Here is a 24,767-nt window from a genome sequence, read left to right as displayed (position 1 = left end):
ATAATGATGGGGCATGAGGGAGACATCTTTATGGTATAATCTGGCTAATGAGTTAGCATTCATGACATTTCAATAGGACAGCTATCTTGGGGTTTCGGGTGCTTACAGTTTGCCCAGCCCCTAATTCATTGCTTTAATAGTAAATATCACAGTGTCTAGTCTCCCATGTATACACTTTCAACTTGTGAGACTCCCAAATGGCCATTAATCTCTGTAGTTGATGAGTCTAATTCTTTGTGTCCATGATTATGGATTGTGGGAACAAACATATTCTCCAGCGAACATGCAAGTGTGAATGAGTGAGTCAGGATCTGTTTGAGAATGCATGTATCAGACAATCATCTATCTATGATTATTTATTTAAAAACTATCTGAGTTATAACTCTAAAGTGAGTCCATATAAAAATAACAACATTTTAAACAAGCTCAGCCATTTTATCGCCCTTCAACAACGCTGTACACAATTTCTCAGTTCAGAAAGAGGAAGTGAACCTCTTATTGGTCTGATTGTTTGGCTCTTCAGCCATGGTTTCACGATTTAATTTTATTCAAAGGCATTTCACAAAAATATCTACTTACCCATTGCATCTGAAATGATGCCTGGAGCTATATATGATTAAATTAGAAATGAGATCAGGGTTAGAGCTGTAAAAAATATGGGTAATATTCTTTGCTGAACTCCCCTACCCTGAGGTCCCCAATCCCTTGATACATACAGTAGAATTCCTATTTTACTCTGAGTGTCATGCTCCATTAATCCTTGGATCTCGAAGTGTATCTGACAAGGGTGATGTTGCACATTATAAAATAAAATTTCTCAAACTCTGCCCATCTGTTAGTGATACAGTCAATCTAAGTGTCCTATATATAGAACATACATACATTTCCTGCATTGCATAGTCTTTCAAATATTTGCTCTTGGCATTGGAAGGTGTCCTACTGTCATAACAGACAAGTCATTCATTAAGCTGTCAGCACCTTGCTACCCTGCTCCCATAGAGGGCCCATTTCTATATTTTCTATTTCTTGTTGGATGAACTGTTCACTCATCATAAGCTGAGCAGTTACTCTCATATGGGTGCAACTGAGTTGTTCATGTCAACATATGTAAACCAAAGCTCTGCTTCTTCATTTCTACTGGTCCAACACTTGCCTGGTGGAGGGTACTAATGGGTTGGAAAACCAGCTTAGATTCATGAGAGTTACTTTGGTGTCAATAAGATGCAGTTCTTGGCTGAGACATCTAAGGAAGGGGCATTAAAAGCAAAAGAGTAGAACAAACAAGTAACAGTGAAAAAATGTGATTAATTATAAACATTGTTTGAAAATCTGAAAGGGAATTAAGAAAGGCAGTTAGATACCCAGACCTATACGTTATAACTATTTGGAACAGATTATGTGGGAGATTACAAAAATATATTTAACCTAAAATGAAAGCATCTACTGTGGCATACACATGGGATGTAAAAAATGATGAAGTAAATTCCTGAAAAATTAGAGCTAAGCTCTATTGATTTTTATTTTTGATTTTATTGTTTCTATTATAAGAGGGCTTGTGTTTATGACACGTTTAATATTCACTCAAGAATTAAGAAAACAATTCATTTGCATTTCAAGATCTTAGAGTAGTTTTTGAAATATTCAAGCCCTTTCCCTGTTTTTCTTCTTGACCTGTTGCCTAGTTCATGATTATTTGTATTCTAGAGAGCAAAAAATGGACAAAAGGAGGGGAAACTTAAATTGGCTAATTTAACTCCTAATTAACAACTTTGATTCAAGCATCACAGAAAGTAAATTAAAATCTTTAACTTCAATGAGCTCCATTGATAATCTGTACTTTCCAATTAAATATGCACTCTGCATAATCAGCTATACTAGAACTTAAAAGATTGATGATAAAATATGAGACAAACACTCTCTCACATCATCTTTCTTGGCTTGGCCTTATTATTATGGGATAGAAATGTCAATACATTATGATACATAGGATTTATTATTCTGAGCTTACTCTGGCATAGAGCTAGACAAGACCACCTCACTCATCAATTAAGTCATTGAACATTTTGTGATGTACACATTGCCCTACTCACTTGAAGTTTAGTGCTCATGAGGGTTAAATGTTCTCTTCCCCAGGCCTACAGAGTAGGCATGGAGAGAAAAAGCTAATTTTCCCCCCCATGACAAAAATATCAGATGGAGTCACCCCATCTCGAAACACAAATGAAAACGGCGAGAGACTCAAATGAAATTGTTATACTAATTTACCATACTAGTATTGCCTTTCCATAGAATAACACAGCTAGAATATTTTATGGTCCACATAAAAATTCCATTTTTTTCTCCACCATTTTCCAAGAGAAACTGTTTCATTGTTTTTGGACCAAGATAGGACAAAATCACCGTTCCATTATCTTATTATGTACAGATGGTCCCCAAATTACAATGGTTTGACTTACAATTTTCTGACTTTACAAGAGTGAGAAAGCAATACACATTCAGTAGAAACCATATTTCAAGTTTTGAATTTTGAACTTTTCCCAGCCCAGCGATCTGCAGTAAGATACTCTCGTGGTGCTGGCTAGCAACAGTTACCTGCAGCAACCGGTCAGTTATAGCCACATGATCATGAGGGTGAACAACCTATATACACTTACAGCCATTCTGTACCCAGACAACCACTCTGCTTTTCACTTTCAGTACAGTAATCAATGAATTCAAATTGCATGAGATATTCAACACTTCATTATAAAATAGGCTTTGTGTTAGATGATGTTGCTCAACTGTAGGCTACTGTGGGTGTTCTGAGCACCTTTAAGGTAGGTTAGGCTAAGCTATGATGTCTGTTAGGTTAGGTGTATCACATGCATCTTCAAGTTATGGCATTTTCAATGTACAGTGGTTTTATCAGGATGTAACCACATCATAAGTTGAGGAAGATCTGTATTGTCTCTATTTTATTTTGTAACTTTAAGAAGATTAACTTTACACAGCAGTTGATCACCATTGTGTATGTGTGTGTTGTGTGTGTGTGTGTGTGTGTGTGAGTGTGTGGGTAAAAATATTTTCTACCAGTCATGTTAACTTGTATTCTGTATTTAAGTTGAAATGTACAACCCTTTCATCAAATACGTTAATGCTGTTATCTCTTGATTTATATGGTGGTCAGAAATTTTATATGTAGGCAGTATTTGGTTGAACCAAGACCTTGGAATAACTTGCTCCATAGGAATGGTGTTCAATTCTTCTATCATGCAGCTGATGATTTTTAGAGCTTGGATGAAGAAAAGAGCAAGGGTAATAAAGGTATAATATCATTTAAGAAATATGAGTTCCAGTTGGTATTTAAATAACAATGGTTAAGAGAAAAGCACTGGTGAAAAATTACTTGTTTGGGGCAGACTGAAACAAAATCTAAGGAAAAGGAAAAGAGGAAGACCAGAAAATGCTAGCTGGAGACTTTATCAGTCTATGTCACCTCAAGTCATCCCTACAGAAACCAACAGAATGGTGAGTGATTTATGTTGCTAGATCAGAGAGACCCAAAATCGACCTATGGCGGCTGATCTAGTCTCTTATCCAAGAGGAATTTGATACAGCATTTTCTTCTGTTGGGTCAAATTCTTAGCATATTATTTTTTTTTTAATCTGCAGTACAATTTTACATCTGACAGAATTATACTCTTTAACATATGTATTATTTCTGATGTAAATTGCTAAGTCCCAGTTATTGCCTTCTACAATTTAACTCTCTCATTTCTAATAAATCATCTTTAAAAACTTACAATTTCATGATAAGTATGGAATTCAGAGATTATTTCCATCCATTTTTTTCCAATAAGAAATTCAGAATCAGAGATTTTTAATGACACATACAAAGTCAATGCCTTCTTTAGGGAAAGAATGGTGTCTGTTTTATCCCTCACCAAACCTCTAGTACTTAGCTAATTACATAAAACCTGGTAGGTACACCATAACTATTTGATTAGATGAATTATTTAAAAAAAGGAAAAGCAAGAGTTTTAGGTATTTCTACAGATAAAAAAATATTTAAAAAAATTACTTTTTGTTCTAACACTGAATCTACATTAAACATTAGTTCTTCCAGGAGATATAGCTTCTATCACCGGATTCCACGCAGAAACCAATGCTAATAATATGATGGTTGACAATCTGTTGGTCAATCAATTGCTCTGGTCTCTCTGACTAAACCCTGTAATTATGGTGAGTATATGGTGTAGATTTCCCAACAAATTCCAATTTCAGAATCCTTCCTATTGTTCCCAGAAATATACCTATGGTTGCCAAACATGTAAGTTGTAAATGCCTTTTCTTTTTAGTTCAGAAAATATGACAACTGTCTCAAAAAAAAGTTTGCACGCCAAAATATGATCTAAAAGAACTTTCAAAGCTGTGCTTATCTCATGGAAATTAGGATAATTCCAAGAAGATATGATAACTAACACCAAGGAATAAGAATTAAAATAGTAATTTAGTCAAGGTAGTTAATGAGAGTGAAAGTTCATATAGGAGACAAACTTTAAATATAATTATTACAAGGGGGATAGATAAAGGCTATTCTATTTGAACAGAAAGTGTGAAGGTACACAAAGATGAATTAGCAATTTTTCTGTATAAATGAGAAAGCAGATTAGCATGTTAACCTTATCTAATAGGGATCTGATTGAAGACACTCACACAAAATAATATAATGAGTACAGCACTGACACAGAAAATATTAGTGAAATGGGTAAATAAATTAATGGAGTTTTCAAAACCCCAAAACTGTTTCAATCATTTTCATTACCAGTAAACATTCACAATTATATTCATTCAGAAATAAATCTGTTCAGTCCTGTTCAATTCAGTTTCAGAGATGGAGTTCTATAAGCCTGCATATGTCACAATAGGTATAACTTAAGGGGTTCTTTATAATGTTGAACAAATTATAAAAATGTTGGAATTTATTTTATAATCACTCTAATTTCCATGATGGTTATGTTGTTCCGGTTAATTATGGTGTTGTTTTTAGTCAACTTTATATGTAGTTGTTTTCTTTTTTTTCTTTTTGTGCTGCACCATCCAGCTTGTGGGATCCTAGTTCCCTGACCAGGGATCAAACTCAGGCCCTCAACAGTGAAAGCACAGAGTCCTAACCATTGGACCTCCAGGGAATTCCTGATTGATTTTTATACATACATCTAAATTACTCTCTGAATTTGGTTGGACTCATGAATCCATCAGCATTTGTTTGTCTTCCTTAAAATGGTCGAGTTTCTAAGAGATTTAACAAATAATAAATCTATTTTCTCAGGTTTATCAGCTTGCAACTGGGGAAATACTGGTAGCCAGAACTGCTAAGTAGCCTGCTCAATAGTCAGGAATCCACATGAGATCATTTATTTAAATGCATATGTTGAAATTATTTGGGGGTCTGATTTCTTTTAGGGTTAAGTGTCTTATGAACGTTTTATACAAATGTTTCTTTTCTGTTAAATTACCTGGGTAGTTTGATAAGTATAGGGTCAATATAAACAGCATTCCAAAGAAACCTGACAGATAACATTTTGCAAAATCAAAATTTTGTAAAATATAACTTCGTCATAAGCAACAGCCAGCCACACACAAAAATGAGTCCCTGATCAGTGACAGATTTAGAGACTAAAAACTGCACAAGTTCAAAATATCTATTTTGGAATTTTTATGTTTCAGCCAGGGAGATAGATCTATCCCTATACACCCACTCCCTTCCTCAAAAAACAGAAAAAAGAAAAGAAAAAATATATATAATCCAGAGACGTGCAAATATTTAATAATATTCCTTGTGCTACAAAAGTCTTATATCTACAATATTCAAAATTCTTAAACAAAAATAATACCCAACTATCACCATTGACATCTTGGAGTTTGTTTTCATTTGGGGGTCACAAGTCACTTACCCCAAAAAAGAAAACTCCATGAGAGGGTAACCTGTGTTCTGGAAACCTTAGAATTCTTAGTTTAAAATTCTATGTGCTTCTTATTCAATAACATACTGTATTTACTTAAGGAGAAGTTATTCCTGGATAAGGTTCACATCCAAATTTTTAGGTTGAATGAAAACAAGAGCGAAATAAACTTGGCAATTAGGTGAACAAAGTTTCTGGTTTAAAAATGGCCTCTGTCTAGAAGGCCTGTGCAAAGCTTCTCCCAAACCCCTGCTAAAATGAACTATGTAAAGACAGAAAAGATTTCAATGTCTGACCTCATAAACTAAGATTGACAGACAAGCTAAGGTCTGGGTCTGGAAGGAATTTTCAATAATTGGAAGTCAGACAGACTTGAGTGTATTGACCAGTTGGTGCCCTGTGTGTGTCATCTTATGAAACAGACCATGGGACAGAATGAGAGATGGTGGGAAGATACAAACCTGATTCACACCTGCCCTCCCCCCCAGGCTCAGGCAGAGAAGCAGGGTCTACACTGACCAAGACTCTCTTTCAGCTGCGCTCTCCTCCACTCCCTCCTCAGCCCCATTCATTCTGAATGTTCTTCTAGAAACTGAAACTACAAGAACTATCTACATAAAAAGAGAAAGGGGAACAAGAGAAGCAGGGGCTGGCAGTGCAGTGCTAAATCCTTGGTAGTGCAGAGCTCAAGGTGGATTGTCATTGTTCATAAAGATATGTTAGGAGCGCTGTACATCCCTTAGTTCTTCGGCCGCAGATCTGAAGACAAGTTTTGCTCAGCAAACCAATGGTGAGCAAAAGGTCAGTCAGTAACTCTGAACATTACATTTGGGTACTTTCTTGTTCATTGGATGATGAATAAAAGTAATGATAATAATAACTATAAGAACAGTGACTAAAAACTTACTATGTGACAGGTATTATTCTGGCGCTTAGAAAATGTTAATCATTCAATCCTCAAAAAATCCTATGAGGTGGGTATGATTATCCCCATTTCTCTGATGAGACAACTAAGGCAAAGAGAATTCCAGTTAAAGTAAATTTGCCCAGAGTTATATGGTAGTAAGGGATGAAGCTACGGTTTCAACCTGGGCATGTTTCGCAGTGTTCCAGAGTGTTCTTTCCATCAAATAGAGTTAAAATCTTCATAGCAGGAACCACTGGATGGAGCCGGAGGTGGGATTCATGTTATTTCCTAATATTCTTTGCAAGGATATTTTCTGCAGTGGTGTAAGGTGTGAAGGAGATTTTAGGAACCAGTCCTCCACTCCTTTTTTCATGAGCTCAAACTAAGTGTTGAGAAAATACAGTTCTGAAGAGCCATAGCATTCAAATCAAAATCCACTGGAGAAATGTCTAAGTCTCCACTTCGCTTTATCTTTAATTTTGAGTCTAATGTGGATTTCCTGAAAGTGTTGCCAGTTTATAATATTTTTTTCTTCTGAGCCTTTTGAAAAATGATATGTGTGACTTACCTGAATCTGAGTGAATGTGACAGCAAATCCAAAGAGATTGAGATGCTGATACCAAAGCTGCCTGAAAAGCTTCTTCATTTCTTTACTAAAGAGGGAAGGGGTGAAGGAAAAGACAAATGTCCCCTCGACAGTCTCCTTCCCTTTTTCTTTCCTTTTCTGTGACTTCTGTTCACTAACTTGCCACTGGCTCTTAGCATAGATTGCCTGCCCCTTTCCTGTTCCTACTCATGGAAGTAGGTGCAGCCAATGCTGGTCCCTGAAGCAACAGTCTAGATCCCGAAGGCATCTTAGAAGATGATGTGAGCACTAATCATACTGATTAAAGGCAAACAAAAAGCAACAGGAATACAACATCACAACAAAACAACAGTCCAGGAGACTGAACCATTGCTTCTATGTTGTCAGAGCCATCAATCCTAAATTTAAATAAACTAAGTGATCAGGGAAAAGAAGCGAAAGAAGATGAAGAGGAAAAAATAATATACAGACACTAAACTCTGAGTTTTCTGGGCAAAGTGTGAGAAGCAAACATTAATTGACAACTATGTGTGATACTGTCGGGAAGGGTCTGTATTTCTGACATACAGAGGAGACAAAAGTAAGAAAGTAATGAGTAGGAAGCCTGAAGCCAAACGGGACATTTGAGTAAAGCTTTGTACTGCCCCGCCTTGCACTTGCAGTGTTCAGTACCTATTTATTTTTTGGCCAAGTCCTTTCCTCACCCTCTTCCTTTGTAATACGAGAGACTTTGGTAGAATCCTTTAGGGACAATGGAGAGAACACAGACTAGGTGTAGAGACAAGCCCAGATTTACACCCTCACTCCTTAATGTTTCTCAATCCCATAGTTTAATAATAATATATATTTTAGGGAGTTGTTGAATGCAGATAATGCACAGAAAGGAACCGGCACATAAGAGGCATTGAGTAAATGTTTATTATTATTATTAGTGGTGATAGTAGTAGTTGCAGTATTCGATGAGCTACCGTGAGAAGCTCTTACAGATACAGAATGTTAACTCTCACAAATTTAGTCCAAGAGGGTCAGAATGAAAAGGTGGAAGGGATTCAAGAATGTGAACTTAATTTGGACTAGATATCACTTTATTCCCTTTACTTTTTTTAAAGGTCTGTTGGAGTTGATCAGTTAGCAAATTTGAGTAACTCAATGAATCAGGGTCAACTGTGTCACTGGTCCCCAAGCTTACAGCTGATTAAAAAGTCATAATAATTTTGTACACTTGCAGAGGTGTTTTGAAGGAGAAGAGTGGTGTGATAGGTTGTTATAATCATGATAAATGATTATAAATGATTATAAATCCCGATAAATCTCGCCTTTTTGTGTCCAGCGCCTTTGTAATGGGTAATGGTCGCTCCTTATGTCAAGAAGTGGAGTCTATTTTACCACCTGTTTCTCTTGCTTTTTGAGTTGCTTTGCCTGTTCTCACAGGCAGAAATAAAGTTGTGTGAATTCTGAAGCCCAGGTCTTCACAGATTGTGCACCTTTGGCCCTTGCTGTCTCGGAACCTGGAAACCACTACAGGGTGAATAAGTTCAGTCAAGTCCAGTGGAGCCTGAGAGGTCAACCGGAGGAAAACCAAGAAGCCCCAGCTTATAGCCAACGTAGCAAAGCCTGTGGGTGACGCCATCTCGGAAACTCCAGCCCAAATCTAGCAATCAGATGACTGTAGCCACATGAGTGATCCCAGGAAAGACCAACAAAAGAACTTCTCATGTTGCCAAAGCAGAGAATCATGAGAAACAATAAATAATTTTAAGCCACTCAGCCTTGAGCTGGTGTGTTATACTGCAACAGATAACTGAAAGAGAAATTGGTTAGCTGGGAGTGAGTTGATGCCATTACAAAAAGCTCAAATATTTGGCATTATCTTTGGGCTCACGTGGCTACAGTCATCTGCTGTCCTCTGACACTTGTGAGGCACTGGTTTGGGAGTACTGTGGGTCCAGCTATAAACAAAACACAGCCTTTATAGTTAAGATATGATGCACTCTCTCATCAAGAAGCTCTAACTAGAAGGCAGTATAAAATCACTGCTATGGAAGAATCACAAACAAGTCTACGATAACATAAAAGAGAAGAAAGAGGGGTTGTGGGAAACTTCATGAAAGACCAGGCAATCGAGTGGGACTCAGAGAACAGTCAGGATGGCAACAGACAAAAGATGGGGTTGATGAGCATTCCAGCTGTAGGCAAATCCTGAGCAAAGGCACAGAGGTGAAAAAGCACAGGGGAGGTTCTGGAGGTGTGAACGGCCCAGCTTGACAGGTGTATGATGTGCAGGAAAAGAGGCAGACTTGGAGGGGCAGGAACTGTCTTGGAGGTAGAGTGCCAGGCTCTGAGGTCAGGCTAGTAGACTGGACTTCCAGGCACGAGAAATGGGAGAGCATGAGTCAACCTGATGGTATCAATAACACTTGAGGATATAGCTCCCCAAAGGGCTCAGGATCCTGTATGCACAATTATGAAATCTTCCTGACTTTTCTGGATTCAAGACACTTTCTCTTTTTTATATAAACTTATGTATTATTTTTGGCTGCACTGGGTCTTCGTTGCTGCGTGCGGGCTTTCTCTAGTTGCAGCGAACGGGGGCTACTCTTCGTTGCGGTGCGTGGGCTTCTCATTGCAGTGGTTTCTCTTGTTGAGGAGCACGGGCTCTAGGTGCTCGGGCTTCAGTAGTTGTGGCACACGGGCTCAGTAGTTGTGGCTCACAGGCTCTAGACTGCAGGCTCAGCAGTTGTGGTGCACTGGCTTAGTTACTCCGCAGCATGTGGGATCTTCCCAGACCAGGGATCGAACATGTGTCCCCTGCATTGGCAGGCGGATTCTTAACCACTGCACCACCAGGGAAGCCCCAAGACACTTTCTGATGTTATATGTACTTCCCTTATACTATTTTTTAAAACAAAGTATTCTGAAATACACATTTGTTTTCCTCTAAAACAATAGTAAGCAATATAAACAATGCTACGGCTCAGAGAACTATAGGATATTTTTGTTTGTGCGTATTTATTCTCTGTCCAAAATTAAGGAGATATTTACATGAAGTGAAAAAAACTAAAGGAATGCTTTATAGCCTTAATTATATCAGTACCATTCTCTGACGTAATTGTCTGATTTTTCTTTAACTGAATTGGTTAAATCTACTTGCTGTTCAGACTGAACCACCATTATTTCTTAATCGAAGTCGACCACATGTCATTTGATGTACTCCATTTAGTCTCTTTGGCCCTCACTTCTATTGTCAGATATTATCCTGTGTGTACATGCTTCTACTGATAACATTCATATTTAAAAATAAACTAGAACAGAACAGTTGATCGCATCACTTCAGTTGAGATATTAGCAAACTAAACATACATAAAGGGTTAGATTCACCAGTACAAGGGGCAAACAGTCTCATCGAGGCTTCCTATTGTGATTTCACCAAATACTAGGCTGACCTTAGAAATCAACATGATTACAATAAAAGACAACACATATCCCCTGTGTAATCAGCGGTTTATTATCTAGCACGATTTAAAATTCTACATTCAGACACCACCATGAACAGGCCTCCCATTGTCTCTCACAACATTGTGTGCTAACATGCAATATTCCTTTAAAATCTCCAAAAGAAAAGAGGCAAACACCAGCTCCAGGCCAGACAAGAAGCCTGTGAAATTTCAGACAGTTTTCATCACAGCTGGCCAGGCCTGGGCAGTTTCAGACAAAGGACTTCCGCCTTTATCTGGCCCTTATTTTGATGTCTCATTCAGCTGAAGATAAAAGGAAAGATGTGCTTTGAAATTTAACCATTAGGGTGGCAAAGAAATCCTCATGCAAATGTCACCCATACATGAATTCGAGATGAAGTCCACATTTGTCATTGCGAACTTAGAGCCTGTTAGTATTTTTTTCTTCCCAAAGCAGTCGGATACAAAACTGTAGATGAACCATGAGTGCTGGATTTAGTCCAGTTGGAATTCTTCAACTTACACATCTTATTTACAGAAAACTCAGACAGAGGAAAAAAATATATATGGAAAGACTATGAGAAGGGATAAAATAAAAAATGGAGAATGGGATATTATGATACACTTTAGTTTTAGGCAATCCAGAAGGCTAGGGAGACTCCATATCTGTCTTCAAAAATCTTATCAATTTGTATTATGAAAATGAGCTAGCTTCTTGGAAAGAGCGACGTACAGTTCTAAGGAAGCTTGCACGTTTACAGAAGGTGACTGGCTTGAGAGATATGGACAAGGTGAGGATTTGCTCTCTACATGTCGAGAGAGAAAATTTTGCAAACTGAAAAATATTACTTGGATTCATTTTCAAACTTAGAATAATTGAGCATGTATCTTCCGTGTATAGTTTCTCGTTCTCCTGATGCAGAAGTAATTTTCCAAAGTTGTGATTCCAGATAGTTTGTGTGGTTTTATGAGAATTTTATGTGTGTTCCTCTATTTTTGCCGTTAAAAACTCCAAAGAAAATGACTTCTCACCCCCCCACCACCCAGTTCTCAACATACAAATCCATAGTTGAATGAAGTGGGTGATTGAGTCTGGAAAGGATCTGAAGAAGTTTGTTTTGGAACAGAAGATTGGACGTTAGGAAAACTCATGATGATTGTGATAAAATAACTGGAGGACTCTCAAATAAAAGATGAACATTACTTGATATAAGGCAGAGCTAGGAACAATATGATAATTGGAGTGAAGAAAAATATGTTGCTATAATTTAACGGAGCCAAAAATGAGTGGTATATCTTATAAGGTAGGGAGGCTGGAAGATTATTCTCCTGCATTTATGCCTTCTGAACAGATTTTTGGGATGTAAACTTTGGAGGAGAATTTGGGAATACAAGGATATAATTTCTGCCTTAAGGATTAACAGTTTCTTGGAGGCAAAGTGAATAAAAAGTATCGTCAGTTATGGTGGGGACAGCAGAAAAGCTCATAAATGAGTCATTTAAGTCCACTCAAGATAAGTATATGTTGAGAAGGCGTCTTGGAATTCTTCCAGAGTGGAACAGAGTGGTGCACTTCAGCTGAATTTTGAAGGAAAAGTAGGAGATAGCCCAGGTTGAAAAAATATTCTATGATTATTTTAAAAGGAATTTAATTGTTAGTTCAAATATTATATCAAATGATATTTAAATCCAATCCATTTCTGAATTAAGTGATTTCAGATTTCAATTTAAATTCATGATTTAAAAGTTTTGACCTTATACCACATACAAAAATTAAGTCAAAATGAATCAAAGACTTAAGTGTAGGACTGAAAAAAAAATTGGGGATGTATGAGATATATATGTGTGTATATATGTATATATGTTCATATATATATATATAGTACAGCTGCTATAGAAAACAGCAGTGGTGATTCCTCTAAAAATTAAAAATAGAATTAGCCTATGATTCAGCAATTCCACTTTTGGGATTTATATATGCAAAAGAACTGAAATTGAAAGCAGGGTCTTGACTAGATATTTGTACACCCATGTTTATTAGTAGCATTATTCACAATGGCTAAAAGGTGGAAACAACTCAAGTTTCCATCAAGGAATAAATGTATGAAAAAAATGTGCTATCTACGTACACTGGAAGACCATTCAGCTTTAAAGAGGAAGGGAATTTTGACACACAATACAGCATTAATAAACCTGGAGGATATTATACTAAGTGGAATAAATAAGCCAGTCCAAAAAAGGGTGAATCTTGTATTTTTCCACTTATATGATGTACTTAGAATAGTCAAATTCATAAAGACAGCAGAGTGGTGGTTGTGAGGAGATGGGGTGCAGGGAACTGGGTACCCTTATTGTTCAATGGGTACCAAGTTTCAGTATGGCAAGACAACAAGAGTCCTGGGGACGGATGGTGGTGATGGTTACACAGCAATGTGAATGAGCTTAGTGCCACTGAACTGTATATTTTTAAATGGTTAATATGGTAAATGCTGTTATGTGCATTTTACTACAATTTTAAAAAAACTTTAAAGAAACGTTTATAGTTAAAATATAATGTATTAAAGTGCTTTCCAACTTTTGAGAAGTTTTTTTTTTCCTCTTTTTTTCGAATTAGTGAAAAAAATGTATTGGGAAGTAAGTAAGGGGTAATCATTCTACAGGATAATCTACGGCTAAAATCTATGTTGAAAGGCTTTATATGACTGTTTTTTTCTACTTAGTTTGCCTCCCCAGCTGCATTTTTGTACACAAGAAATTCGTAGTAGTTAACGACAGATTTGTCCTCATAGGACCTTTACTGTTACATCCTTAAATCCTCGTAGTATTTCAATGTGGTTTGGGGAAGAGAAAGGGATCATCTTAACATACATGCTCTGCCTGAGGCTTCAGCATCCAGGAAGATGATCAAGTCCAGTTATGATACTTAATAACACAAATCATTCTTATTATCATAACATTTAGTTTATTGAGTCCTGCCCAAGTGTCAATAACTGTGCTAAGTGCTTTCCATGCACTACCATATTTAATTGTAAGGTTTTTTTCCCTGTGTACTCTAAGAAGAGTATCTTAAAAATATGACACAGCTTCAGTACTTTTTGTTTGAAAAAGAGATGGTTTAATATATGTATTTCCTTCCAATGAAGAAAATAGAAACTCTAAACTTCTCATTAGTCTGAAAGACCACTCTAGGTCTACATCATGGCTTAATAAGGTTGAGATTCCTTTTAAGGAAATGAATTGTATCTGAATTCAGATGCTTTAGGAATTGACGGGAAAATCTGACTGTGGTTGACAAAGGCCATGAAAACCAAAACAAAACACTAGGCATATTTAAGTTTTTATGTAATGGGAGCCTTATTATGGGAAACTTAGCATATGTAAAACCTCAAGCCCGAGACAACAGAAAAATGAGTTAAAAGCATAATGTCTATTTTGAGATCGTTCATGTAAGGAATAAACCTTCAGTTACCCTTTGGGGAACTACAATTTTTTATTGCCTATTGGCTACTCACACATTAAACAATGTCCAAATAAAATATTGAATGGAATAACAAAGGAGAACTTGTTAGTGGCTAGCTGGTTATAATCAGATGAAATTACACTGTTTATTTTCAAGTAATCTAAGACAGAGGGGACAATGGACAAATTATACCAAGCTTGAAATATCCTGGGCAAATAGTACCTATATCCTGGTGGCAAGAGGATTTTAACTTTATAACAGCACAGCTTGACTGTTTGAGCATTGAGCGTTATTCTTCCGAAGTCTCCCTAAAGCACTCGACGCCAGTGATCAGTTTGCTTCTGACACAAAAAACATCTGTGACCTGAAAATTATACAACTTTATTTTACAGGCATAACTGAATTGAAATCAAAAGCCCTCTCTTGATTTTTTAAAAAATCAGAAATATCTACCACTCAGAAGATGAGAATGGGCATTTCTTCACTCAGTGTGGCAGGAATGGCTCCTGACCCCAGTTTATAGCGCAGAGTCGTTACTGAGCACAACTGCAGAGCCAACAACTACATTTGTCAATTCCCGTTGCATCTAACTAGAGTCAACCAACTCTTTCTCACCAAGGAAATGCGAGCAAAAGTGGTGTAAGTCACTCTGGGGCTGAAGTTTTTAAGAAGTGGGAGTGCTTTTTTTTTTTCTTTCCCTATTTTGTAGATGAATGTTGATGCCCTGAAATAACTTTGTAAACTACGTTTTGAAAATGGTAGTGCTTCTCTCCATCTGGGTCAATGAATGGCTGGGACCAAAGGCACCTCCCAAACCTAAGCCCACCCCTCTCCACTGCTGACTGGACTTTCCACTAGCAGGTATTAATCTTCTCTTGTGTTATGATCCTTAGCAACTAGCATTGGTCTAAATGGTATTCTCACCCCTACATCAAATCCAAAGTCTAGTTCCTATTGCTCTGAGGTGTATGAAATCTGCCCATTTTTTCCATGTGCACTAATGAGACGGTAGTATAAACCACCATGATTTTCAAACAAGTAGAGATTAAGGATATCGTATGAATCTCATTGCTTTGTACTTTTTTATTCTCTCTGGTCCATTCTAAACACTGTTTCCATGGTAAACATTAAAAATGAGAATCTATCTCATGCCCCTGTTCAAAGTCTTCCAAGGCCTCTTGTACTAAAATTATATATTTTAAAAAAATTTACATCAGCCTAAAAATCTTTGAATCACTTGGCTCCAGCCTGCCTCTCTCCACCCAACTCCCCCGACCCCTCCACTCCTCCAGCAGCAAGCTCTGTCTCTATTCCCACGGATTTCTTGCTGGAATGGGCCAAGCCTAATCATTCGCTGCAAATTATCATTGCTGTTGCATTTCTATGAATGCTGGGCTCTGAGATCTTCTCATGGCTGCTTCATTTTTACCCTCCTTAGAAAAGCCTTCTCTTACTCTTCTATCCTCAGTTAGTCTCCCTCATTTGTCCTCTAGTATATTATTTTATTTGTGTCACGTAGAGTTCATTCCACGCTCTGTAGTTATCTTACCTGTTGCTAAGTTGATGTTTGGTGTTCCCAGATAAACTATGAATTCAACGTGTTTGTGGGTACCTGTCTAGGAGTTGACACTGAACCTGTTCATACACAGATAACCAATGCATTTTTTTTTAAGAATTGTTGAATGGCTCTTCATTTTATTTTGTGTGATTTCTCCTTTATGGATAAGAAATTGATTCTAGTTACTGATACACAGATCAAAATGATGAAATTTCATTGAATCTCTTTTGAGTCTTTAGAATTCTGTGTCTAATTAGGATGGTTTGAAACCATAAAGATGACCCTGTCTAAACATGTTTAAATCTCTTATAATTCCTTTTTGTTTTTTGAGAGTGCATTCTTGGTCTCATGAAGCATAGCAAGCCAGTCTGTTTTGTGATAAATACCCAACAATTGCAGAATTAACCCCAGCAGTACTTCATTTCATCACCGTTTGGTTCAGCCCTCAGCAGACTCTTGATACTACCAAGGGATCATCAGCAGACTCTTATACATCTCTAAGAAGTAAAGAGTAAAGACTTGTTTTTTGGTCTAATGACAACAAAGTTATGACTAAGTTAAATATATATATATGTATATACATATATATGCATATATAAGTATTCTAAGCTTCACTGTATTTTTAATGGAGACACTATTGAAAACTAGAATCTGTATGTTAAAAAGAAATGAATGAGTATTCTTATCATAAGAATCATGGTATGGTCCCTTTTCTCCATCCTGCTATACATATCAGTCTGTTCTAAAAACCCATGTGTTCTACTAACGAAGCCTCTTCAGATCATCACTTTGAGAAATATCACCCTCATTTACTCATTCTTGAAACATCTTGGTGGCCTTAATCCAAAAAGCTATGTAAACACTCTTTTTGAAAAGGATACCAAAAGGCTCTTTCGGAGGTAAGGAATCAACAGTGACCTCAGGAAAATGTCAAGGTCTTTTTTTTTTTTTTTAATATCAGGGAGTCTTCCTTAATTGTGAAGTTTGCCTTTGTGATCACTTCTTGTCTGGTTCCGCCTCAAAAGCAGGATCCAGACCCTACTCACTGAAGCTGGTAATAACTTAATTAAAACCAAGTTCTAGGAACTGTGAGGTCTGGTGTGCAGGGGAGAGGGCTGTCTACCATTTTGCTATGGATTCTGATAATCTATGCCAGATATATATACATATGTGTGTGTGTGTGTGTGTGTGTGTGTGTATATATATATATATATATATATATATATATATATATATATATATATATATATATATATATATGGTTCTGGGATAACCCTCACTATAAAAATTCTAGTCTACAAAACCAGCAGAAAGCTTGTCAAAATAAATCTTAACTTCTGACCGTGGTAGAAGACCTACTACGAGGTATTAACAGAGTCAGAACTGTCAATCACGACCTGGTCTCAATGTTTGTGTTATGAATTCCAACTCTGGTGGCATGAACTTGGGATAAAAACCATTGTAGGCTGCGTGAGTCCAAAAAATACAAACCCAGAGTGAAATGTATTTGGGGCTGAAATGACGTTACAGATGTCTCAGATGGGTTTTCTTTCTTCCCCTCCCCGCCCACCTTCCCTTTTGAAAGGTGATGCTTTTATTAGATTATTTCCACTGCCAAAAGACACAGCTACTGTCTGGCTGAATTTGCTGGTTTTCTCTTGAATTAAAATAAATAAATAAAAGAAAAAAATTCTAAATCTTTTAAACAAAACAAGTGGGAATGTTTTCTTTCTCCCCCCCAGCCCCCTGCCAAGTCTGGGTCCCGTAATAGATGATACATACTTGTGTTTGCACATATAATGTGCATATAATGACAGGAGGGGCTTCTTAAAATCAACAAGTATTGTCTACGGGTATATAGATGAATGGAAAATAGCACTTTGCTACAATACAAGAGTCAGCAGCTAGTCTTGACTGACAGCTGCTTAATGCTCACCTCTGCAGTAGACAGGCTCCTAGCCCATCTGTATCATTCCTCTTCATCATTCACTGTCCGGATCCTTGAAAACGCAGTTGTTTCTTGGTACTCAATGAGAATTTAGATAACATCCCTCATTTCTCTTACTTTAAAGGTAAAGAAAGCGAAGACTTGAGCCATTAAATCACCATTCCATCCATATTCAAAGCCCTACAGCTAATTAACGACCTTGCTAGGAATCTCCGTATTTGCATATTAAACACACTGTGTCAAAGACACTGTCAGCACTTTACTGACCTAGCCACGGGGTCACTTAAGGTCATCCCAGTCCTTCCTTTTAAATAAAACTGAGAGGAAAGACATTTTACACTCAGGGGCAAACCTCTTCTAACTAAGTCTGCAGATTCTTAGGGAGGGCAGAGGAGTGGAGGGTGGGTGGTCCTCATGTTTTTCCCATTGTCTTGGCCTTGTCTTTGCTAATTTCCTGGGATTTCTTGAAATGTACCTTTTACACTAATATCTTCTCTCTGCTTTGCATGGATTCGTACATTTGTCCTTGACTTTCCACCACTGAAAATGAACTTTGCATTGAATTTCAGTTTATGTTGCATTGTAACTTTTTTATTATTTGTGTGAAAAATGGTTAGTATTTTGGGCATACCATGTGCCAGGTACACTCATAGGCCCTTGCCATAAGTTTATGTAATCTTTAAAATGTCTCTGTGATTAGGTGACTGCTCGGATGGCAGAGCTGAAAAATAAACCTGGGTTTCATCAGTTCCAAAGACAGTTCTCTCTCCACTAAGCTACGTTGCTTCCTATATTTTAAAGGGCTCTTGTTTGTGAAACAGAAATTATGTCATTAACCCACCCGGTAAATCACAGCCTTCCAGCTGTGGGACTCATTGGCATTAATCTTCCTCCCTCTTATGACCAAGGAGAATGGTCCGCTCAGGTTCAAGGTGCCCTCTGTGTCCTGGAATAGATTCTTTTCTATGAGTAAAGTGAATTATCCTCAAAAAAGATGAATGAATGCAGATTTTAGCTTTATTCTCATAGACTTTAAGATCTTTTGTTACCTACATAATGCCAAGTGTCCCCCCAAAACTTCTTTTTAGCACTTAGTAACCTTACAAATAAGACTGAGATAAAGTTTCATGGATTCAAATAGTTATGTTGAACTTGGAGTTGCTTAGAAGGAGGAAAGGATTTGTACTTTATTCAGTTTCTCACCCCATCTCAGCTCTTCCATTCCTGGGTAATATAGTCATGCTATTTGCCATGTGGAACCAGCACTAACAGTAGGTTCTATAATGATGAGAGGCACGCAGGGTGGGATAGATTTGATCTGAGACAGACCACAGAGAAAAATCCGAAGCAACCATCATTTGCCAACCCTCAATCCCTTGAGGACTTGTCGGCTGACTAATACTGTCCTGCTATGGTTTGGGAGAGAATGGGGCTATCATTCCCAATAATCCACATCACAGACCAAAACTCTTGAAGGAGATTTTCTCTTTCCTTCTCTTCTTTTTTCCTTCCTTCCTTCTTTCCTTTCTCCCTCCATCCTGTCTCTCCATCTCTCCCCCTCCTTCTTTCTTCCTCTGTCTCTGTCTCTGTCTCTCTCTCTGTCTCTCTCCCTCTCTCTCTCTTTCTCTCTCTCTCTCACACACACACACACACACACAGTCTCAGACTTATTACAGTCTTCAGTATATGCCAGTTCACTCTAGGCGCTTATGAATTACATGTTTATTTTGTCTTCTTGACTGATATTTCCTCATGTCTGAGTATTGTGCCTCTAGGAAGGAAAACTTATATATATATATATATATATATTTTTTTTTTTTTTTTTCTTAAGGAGAGGTTTTCTAAAATTCTTGCCAAAAGTAAAGTGGCTTAAAAGGAAAGTACACAGGGCTCTTCCTTTGAAAAGTGAGTAATTTCAAATAACTTTATAACAATTTCTATTTTCAAGCATGTTTTTTGAGGAAGCTATGAGACCTAAATTGAATAAGATCAGAGAAGACAAATTGAAATAATGGTGCCCAGTGAGTGTGTAGTTGAGTGAATGCTTTGGTACCACTGGACTTACAGACATCATTATTCTACAAGGCTTTCATCATCAATTTTCCATACCTGCAGCAAGTTGGAATATGAATGGCTGTCTCCTTACTGACTCATCTCCTGTGCCCCTCCCCTTCTTTCAGCCATGCAGGGTTATGGACAGGTGCTAAATGCACAGCCCTCTGACTTCCATGTCTGCCTGCCATCGTGTACCTGGGTCATCTGCCTTGGATGCCTGTCCCTGCCTTCACCCCTCCTCCAGACCATGTCAAGGCACTTCAGCTCTGAAATCTGACCTCATTTCCTCCCCACAAGAAGATTTCATCCATCCTCCCTCAAACATCCTGATGCTAGTCTGTCTATCAACGTGGTATAATTTTTTGCTTATAAATCTGTCTGCTTTCCTCTACTGGTCCAATCACAGAGTCAATGGTCACTTTCTACAGAAAATTGCAGAAATTTGTTCTCCTCCACTAAATGAAAAACTGCTTTAAATTCTGTATAAAATTGGATAAAATTTTTATTGTAACAATTTGTATGGAAACACAAAAGACCCCGAATAGCTAAAGCAATCTTGAGAAAGAAACACAGAGCTGGAGGAATCAGGCTCCCTGACTTCAGACTATACTGCAAAGCTACAGTAATCAAGAGAGTATGGTACTGGCACAAAAACAGAAATAGAGATCAATGGAACAGGATAGAAAGCCCAGAGATAAACCCACACACATATGGTCACCATATCTATAACAAAGGAGGCAAGAATATACAATTGAGAAAAGACAGTCTCTTCAATAAGTGGTGCTGGGAAAACTGGACAGCTACATGTAAAAGAATGAAATTAGAACACTCCCCAACATCATACACAAAAATAAATTCAAAATGGATTAAAGACCTAAATTTAAGGCCAGACACTATAAGACTCTTCTAGGAAAACATAGGCAGGACACTCTTTGACATAAATCACAGCAAGATCTTTTTCGACCCACCTCCTAGAGTAATGAAAATAAAAACAAAAATAAACAAAATGGGACCTAATGAAACTTAAAAGTTTTTGCACAGCAAAGGAAACCATAAACAACACGAAAAGACAACCCTCAGAATGGGAGAAAATATTTGCAAACAAAGGCAACCGACAAGGGATTAATCTCCAAAATATAAAAACAGTTCATGCAGCTCAATACCAAAAAAACAAACAATCCAATCCAAAAATGGGCAGAAGATCTAAATAGACATTTCTCCAAAGAAGACACACAGATTGCCAACAAACACATGAAAAGATGCTCAACATCGCTAATTATTAGAGAAATGGAAATCAAAACTACAATGAGGTATCACCTAACATGGGTCAGAATGGCCATCATCAAAAAATCTACAAACAGTAAATGCTGGAGAGGATGTGGAGAAAAGGGAACCCTCTAACACTGTTGGTGAGAATGTAAATTGGTACAGCCACTATGGAGAACAGTATGAAGTTTCCTCAAGAAACTAAAAATAAGGGCCTCCCTGGTGGCGCAGTGGTTGAGAGTCCGCCTGCCGATGCAGGGGATACGGGTTCGTGCCCCGGTCTGGGAGGATCCCATATGCCGCGGAGCGGCTGGGCCCGTGAGCCATGGCCGCTGAGCCTGCGCATCCGGAGCCTGTGCTCCGCAACGGGAGAGGCCACAACAGTGAGAGGCCCGCGTACCGCAAAAAAAAAAAAAAAAAGAAACTAAAAATAGAATTATCATATGACCCAGCAATCCCACTCCTGGGCATATGCCCGGAGAAAACCATAATTCCAAGTGCACCCCAATGTTCATTGCAGCACTATTTACAATAGCCAGGACATGGAAGCAACCTAACTGTCCATCAACAGAGGAATGGATAAAGAAGATATGGTACATATACACAATGAAATATTACTCAGCTATAAAAAGGAATGAAATAGTGCCATTTGCAGAGACATGGATAGACCTAGAGACTGTCATACAGAGTGAAGAAAGTCAGAAAGAGAAAAACAAATATCATACAATATCACTTACACGTGGAATCTAGAATAATAGTACAGATGAACTTATTTGCAAAGCAGAAATAGAGACACAGATTTAGAGAACAAACTTATGGATACCAAGGGGGGAAGGGGGTGGGATGAATGGGAGATTGGGATTGATATATATACACTACTATGCATAAAATAGATAACTAATGAGAACACACTGTATAGCACAGGGAACTCTACCCAGTGCTCTGTGGTGACCTGAATGGGAAGGAAATCTAGAAAAGACAGGATATATGTATATGAACAACCAATTCACTTTGCTGTACAGCAGAAACTAACGCAAGATTGCAAAGCAACTATACTCAAATAGAAACAAAAATTTTTATTGTATAAGATTCTGCTTCTCATACTGCAGAGCACAGTAGTTTGGAAAGCCTGAGTGCTGGATGAATGAAAGAAATATTAGGATATTTGCTCTAAGTTATTCACCTTGGGGCAAACAATAATTAAGTCTTTAAGGACTTAATATGTGGTATACACTGTTTTAAGCATTTTAATGTGTGATCTCATTTGATCCACAGAACTATGAAAAAATGTGCTATTATTATCCCCAATTTATAAACATGCAGAGAGAAGATAAGTTGCTCCAAGTCACAGAGATGTGCATGGTGGCACCAGAATTTGGAAAGCCCATGAGCCTAACCATCACTCAGCAGCCTTGATCAACAGACTATTAAATATGGGTAAAGATGCTGCAAGAAGTTTTACCTAAGTGGCAATCAACACCTGCACTGGGGAAGAACACCAGGAAAGGTGAGAGGAATCATATGTTAAATTACATCTTATATGTCCATGGCCCAAAGGTCAGGTGACTGCTTCTTCTTATGCTACCACTTTAGACCCCTAAATGGTATTTGTTTTATTCACATTTATTCACCTTTCAAAAAATGTGTGTGCCCATCGCATCCTGCTTATAGTAATGTTGCTTTTTTGAACTAAAATGTAAGTGTGGTGAAAACTTACTAGGTTTTCACTCATTTGGAATTCAATATTATGCAAATGGATTGGATTGGGTTTCTGGTCATCTTAAAACTAGATATGTTTATGGGATAAAACGTTTAGATAATTAAAAAAGAAAACTCAAGCATTCTTAAAACCAACTTTACCCATGTGTAGCTGATATGCTCTATTTTATTTAAAATGATGTTTTAAGCATGTCAGGTGGTGCTCCTGCTTGGGGGTAAACGGCCAGATGTTTGTACCTGTTATTGCATGTTCCTAAAAGTAATAAAACATCCATTAAAAATGGTTTATGATTGAGATTTCCAGTTACTTCTCCCTCTTTAATTTCCCCCATACTTGAGTAGGTTTTTTAACCTAATTTCTTTTCAGAGTTCCATCTGATCTGTAGTTCAGTTCTTTTTCTAAAATCATTGAATCCAAGGGAAACTAGTTTCAGAAGTTTTAGAAGCAGGCTATTTAGGGAGCACCAACTGATGAGTAATCATAAATATCAGTGAAATTTTGTTGGAGTCTGTCTTCTGTGAACATTTGGAAAATGTCAGTTTTTCTTCTGCATTTTTGTTACATTAGACATTGTGGCTTGAACTTGATTCCAGGCAATAGGGCTATTAAATAGTGTGGGAAATAGAGCTTTTGAAAGGAGAGGTGTCAGAAATTTGGGTCCTGAAAAATTGTAATGGATTACATAGACCATGAATTTGAAATGTAAATTCATCTTGACCTGCACCTGCATCTTCTCTTTGATGACATAACTATATGTCTTCTGTGATTTGCTTTTGGCTTTTTGATAGAGCAATCACAACTACAAAAAAAAAAAAAAAAAGACAGTGCCCTTATTAGCAGATCAATACTTTTTAAATATGAATCTTTTCGGGGCTTCCCTGGTGGCACAGTGGTTAAGAATCTGCCTGCCAATGCAGGGGACATGGGTTCGAGCCCTGGTCCGGGAAGATCCCACATGTCGCGGAGCAACTAAGCCCGTGCACCACAACTACTGAGCCTGTGCTCTAGAGCCTGCGAGCCACAACTACTGAGCCCATGTGCCACAACTACTGAAGCCCGCACGCCTACAGCCCGTGCTCCACACCAAGAGAAGCCACCATAAGGAGAAGCCTGTGCACTGCAATGAAGAGTGGCCCCCGCTCACTGCAACTAGAGAAAGCCCGCGTGCAGCAACGAAGACCCAATGCAGCCAAAAATAAATAAATAAATAGATACATTAATTAATTTTAAAAAATTTAAAAAAATTAAATATGAATGTTTTCTGAAGCTCTTCTGGGTGGATCCATGTCTATCTATCTTTTTTAAGAGAAAGTTTACCTTTAAGCAAGGGGTAACACATTCTGAGGACTTGGTTATATATATTTTGCTTTATCAACAACCTTCACCTTTTTTTACAATGGAGAATACAGTTCATTGAAATGGACTTCCCCATTTCCTTTAGGCATGTTGACCGACACAGATTTCTGCTTCAAGCTGTAGCAGTGTCATTTAATAGTACAATCCCCACGGTCAGCCTTGAGTGCAGAACATTTAGTGAAAAAGTCAAAGAATCTAGTATAGACTAATGGGTGGAGCTTCATAGTTCCCAGAGCAGTCAGGAAAAAAACCAACCTACGTCAGACTCTAATATTTATTGGGAACATGACACCCATGTGGTCACTTTTGTTTGTTTACTGTTGAAATAGTTTTTCTAAAATTCGAAGTTATTAAATTTCTTTTACATGGCTAGTCACAAAGGTGAAAGGGAAAATAGAGCCTGGAATGAAAAGGCAGCAGGAACATGGAGAAAATAAATTAAAAGTGCAAAAGTATATAAACAACAGTTTTAGAATTTATTTTTATTTAGGTAACTTGGTTTATAATATTA

Source organism: Hyperoodon ampullatus (assembly GCF_949752795.1).
Source record: "Hyperoodon ampullatus genome assembly, chromosome: 19".
Classification (NCBI taxonomy): domain Eukaryota; kingdom Metazoa; phylum Chordata; class Mammalia; order Artiodactyla; family Ziphiidae; genus Hyperoodon; species Hyperoodon ampullatus.
This window is presented reverse-complemented; position numbering follows the sequence as displayed.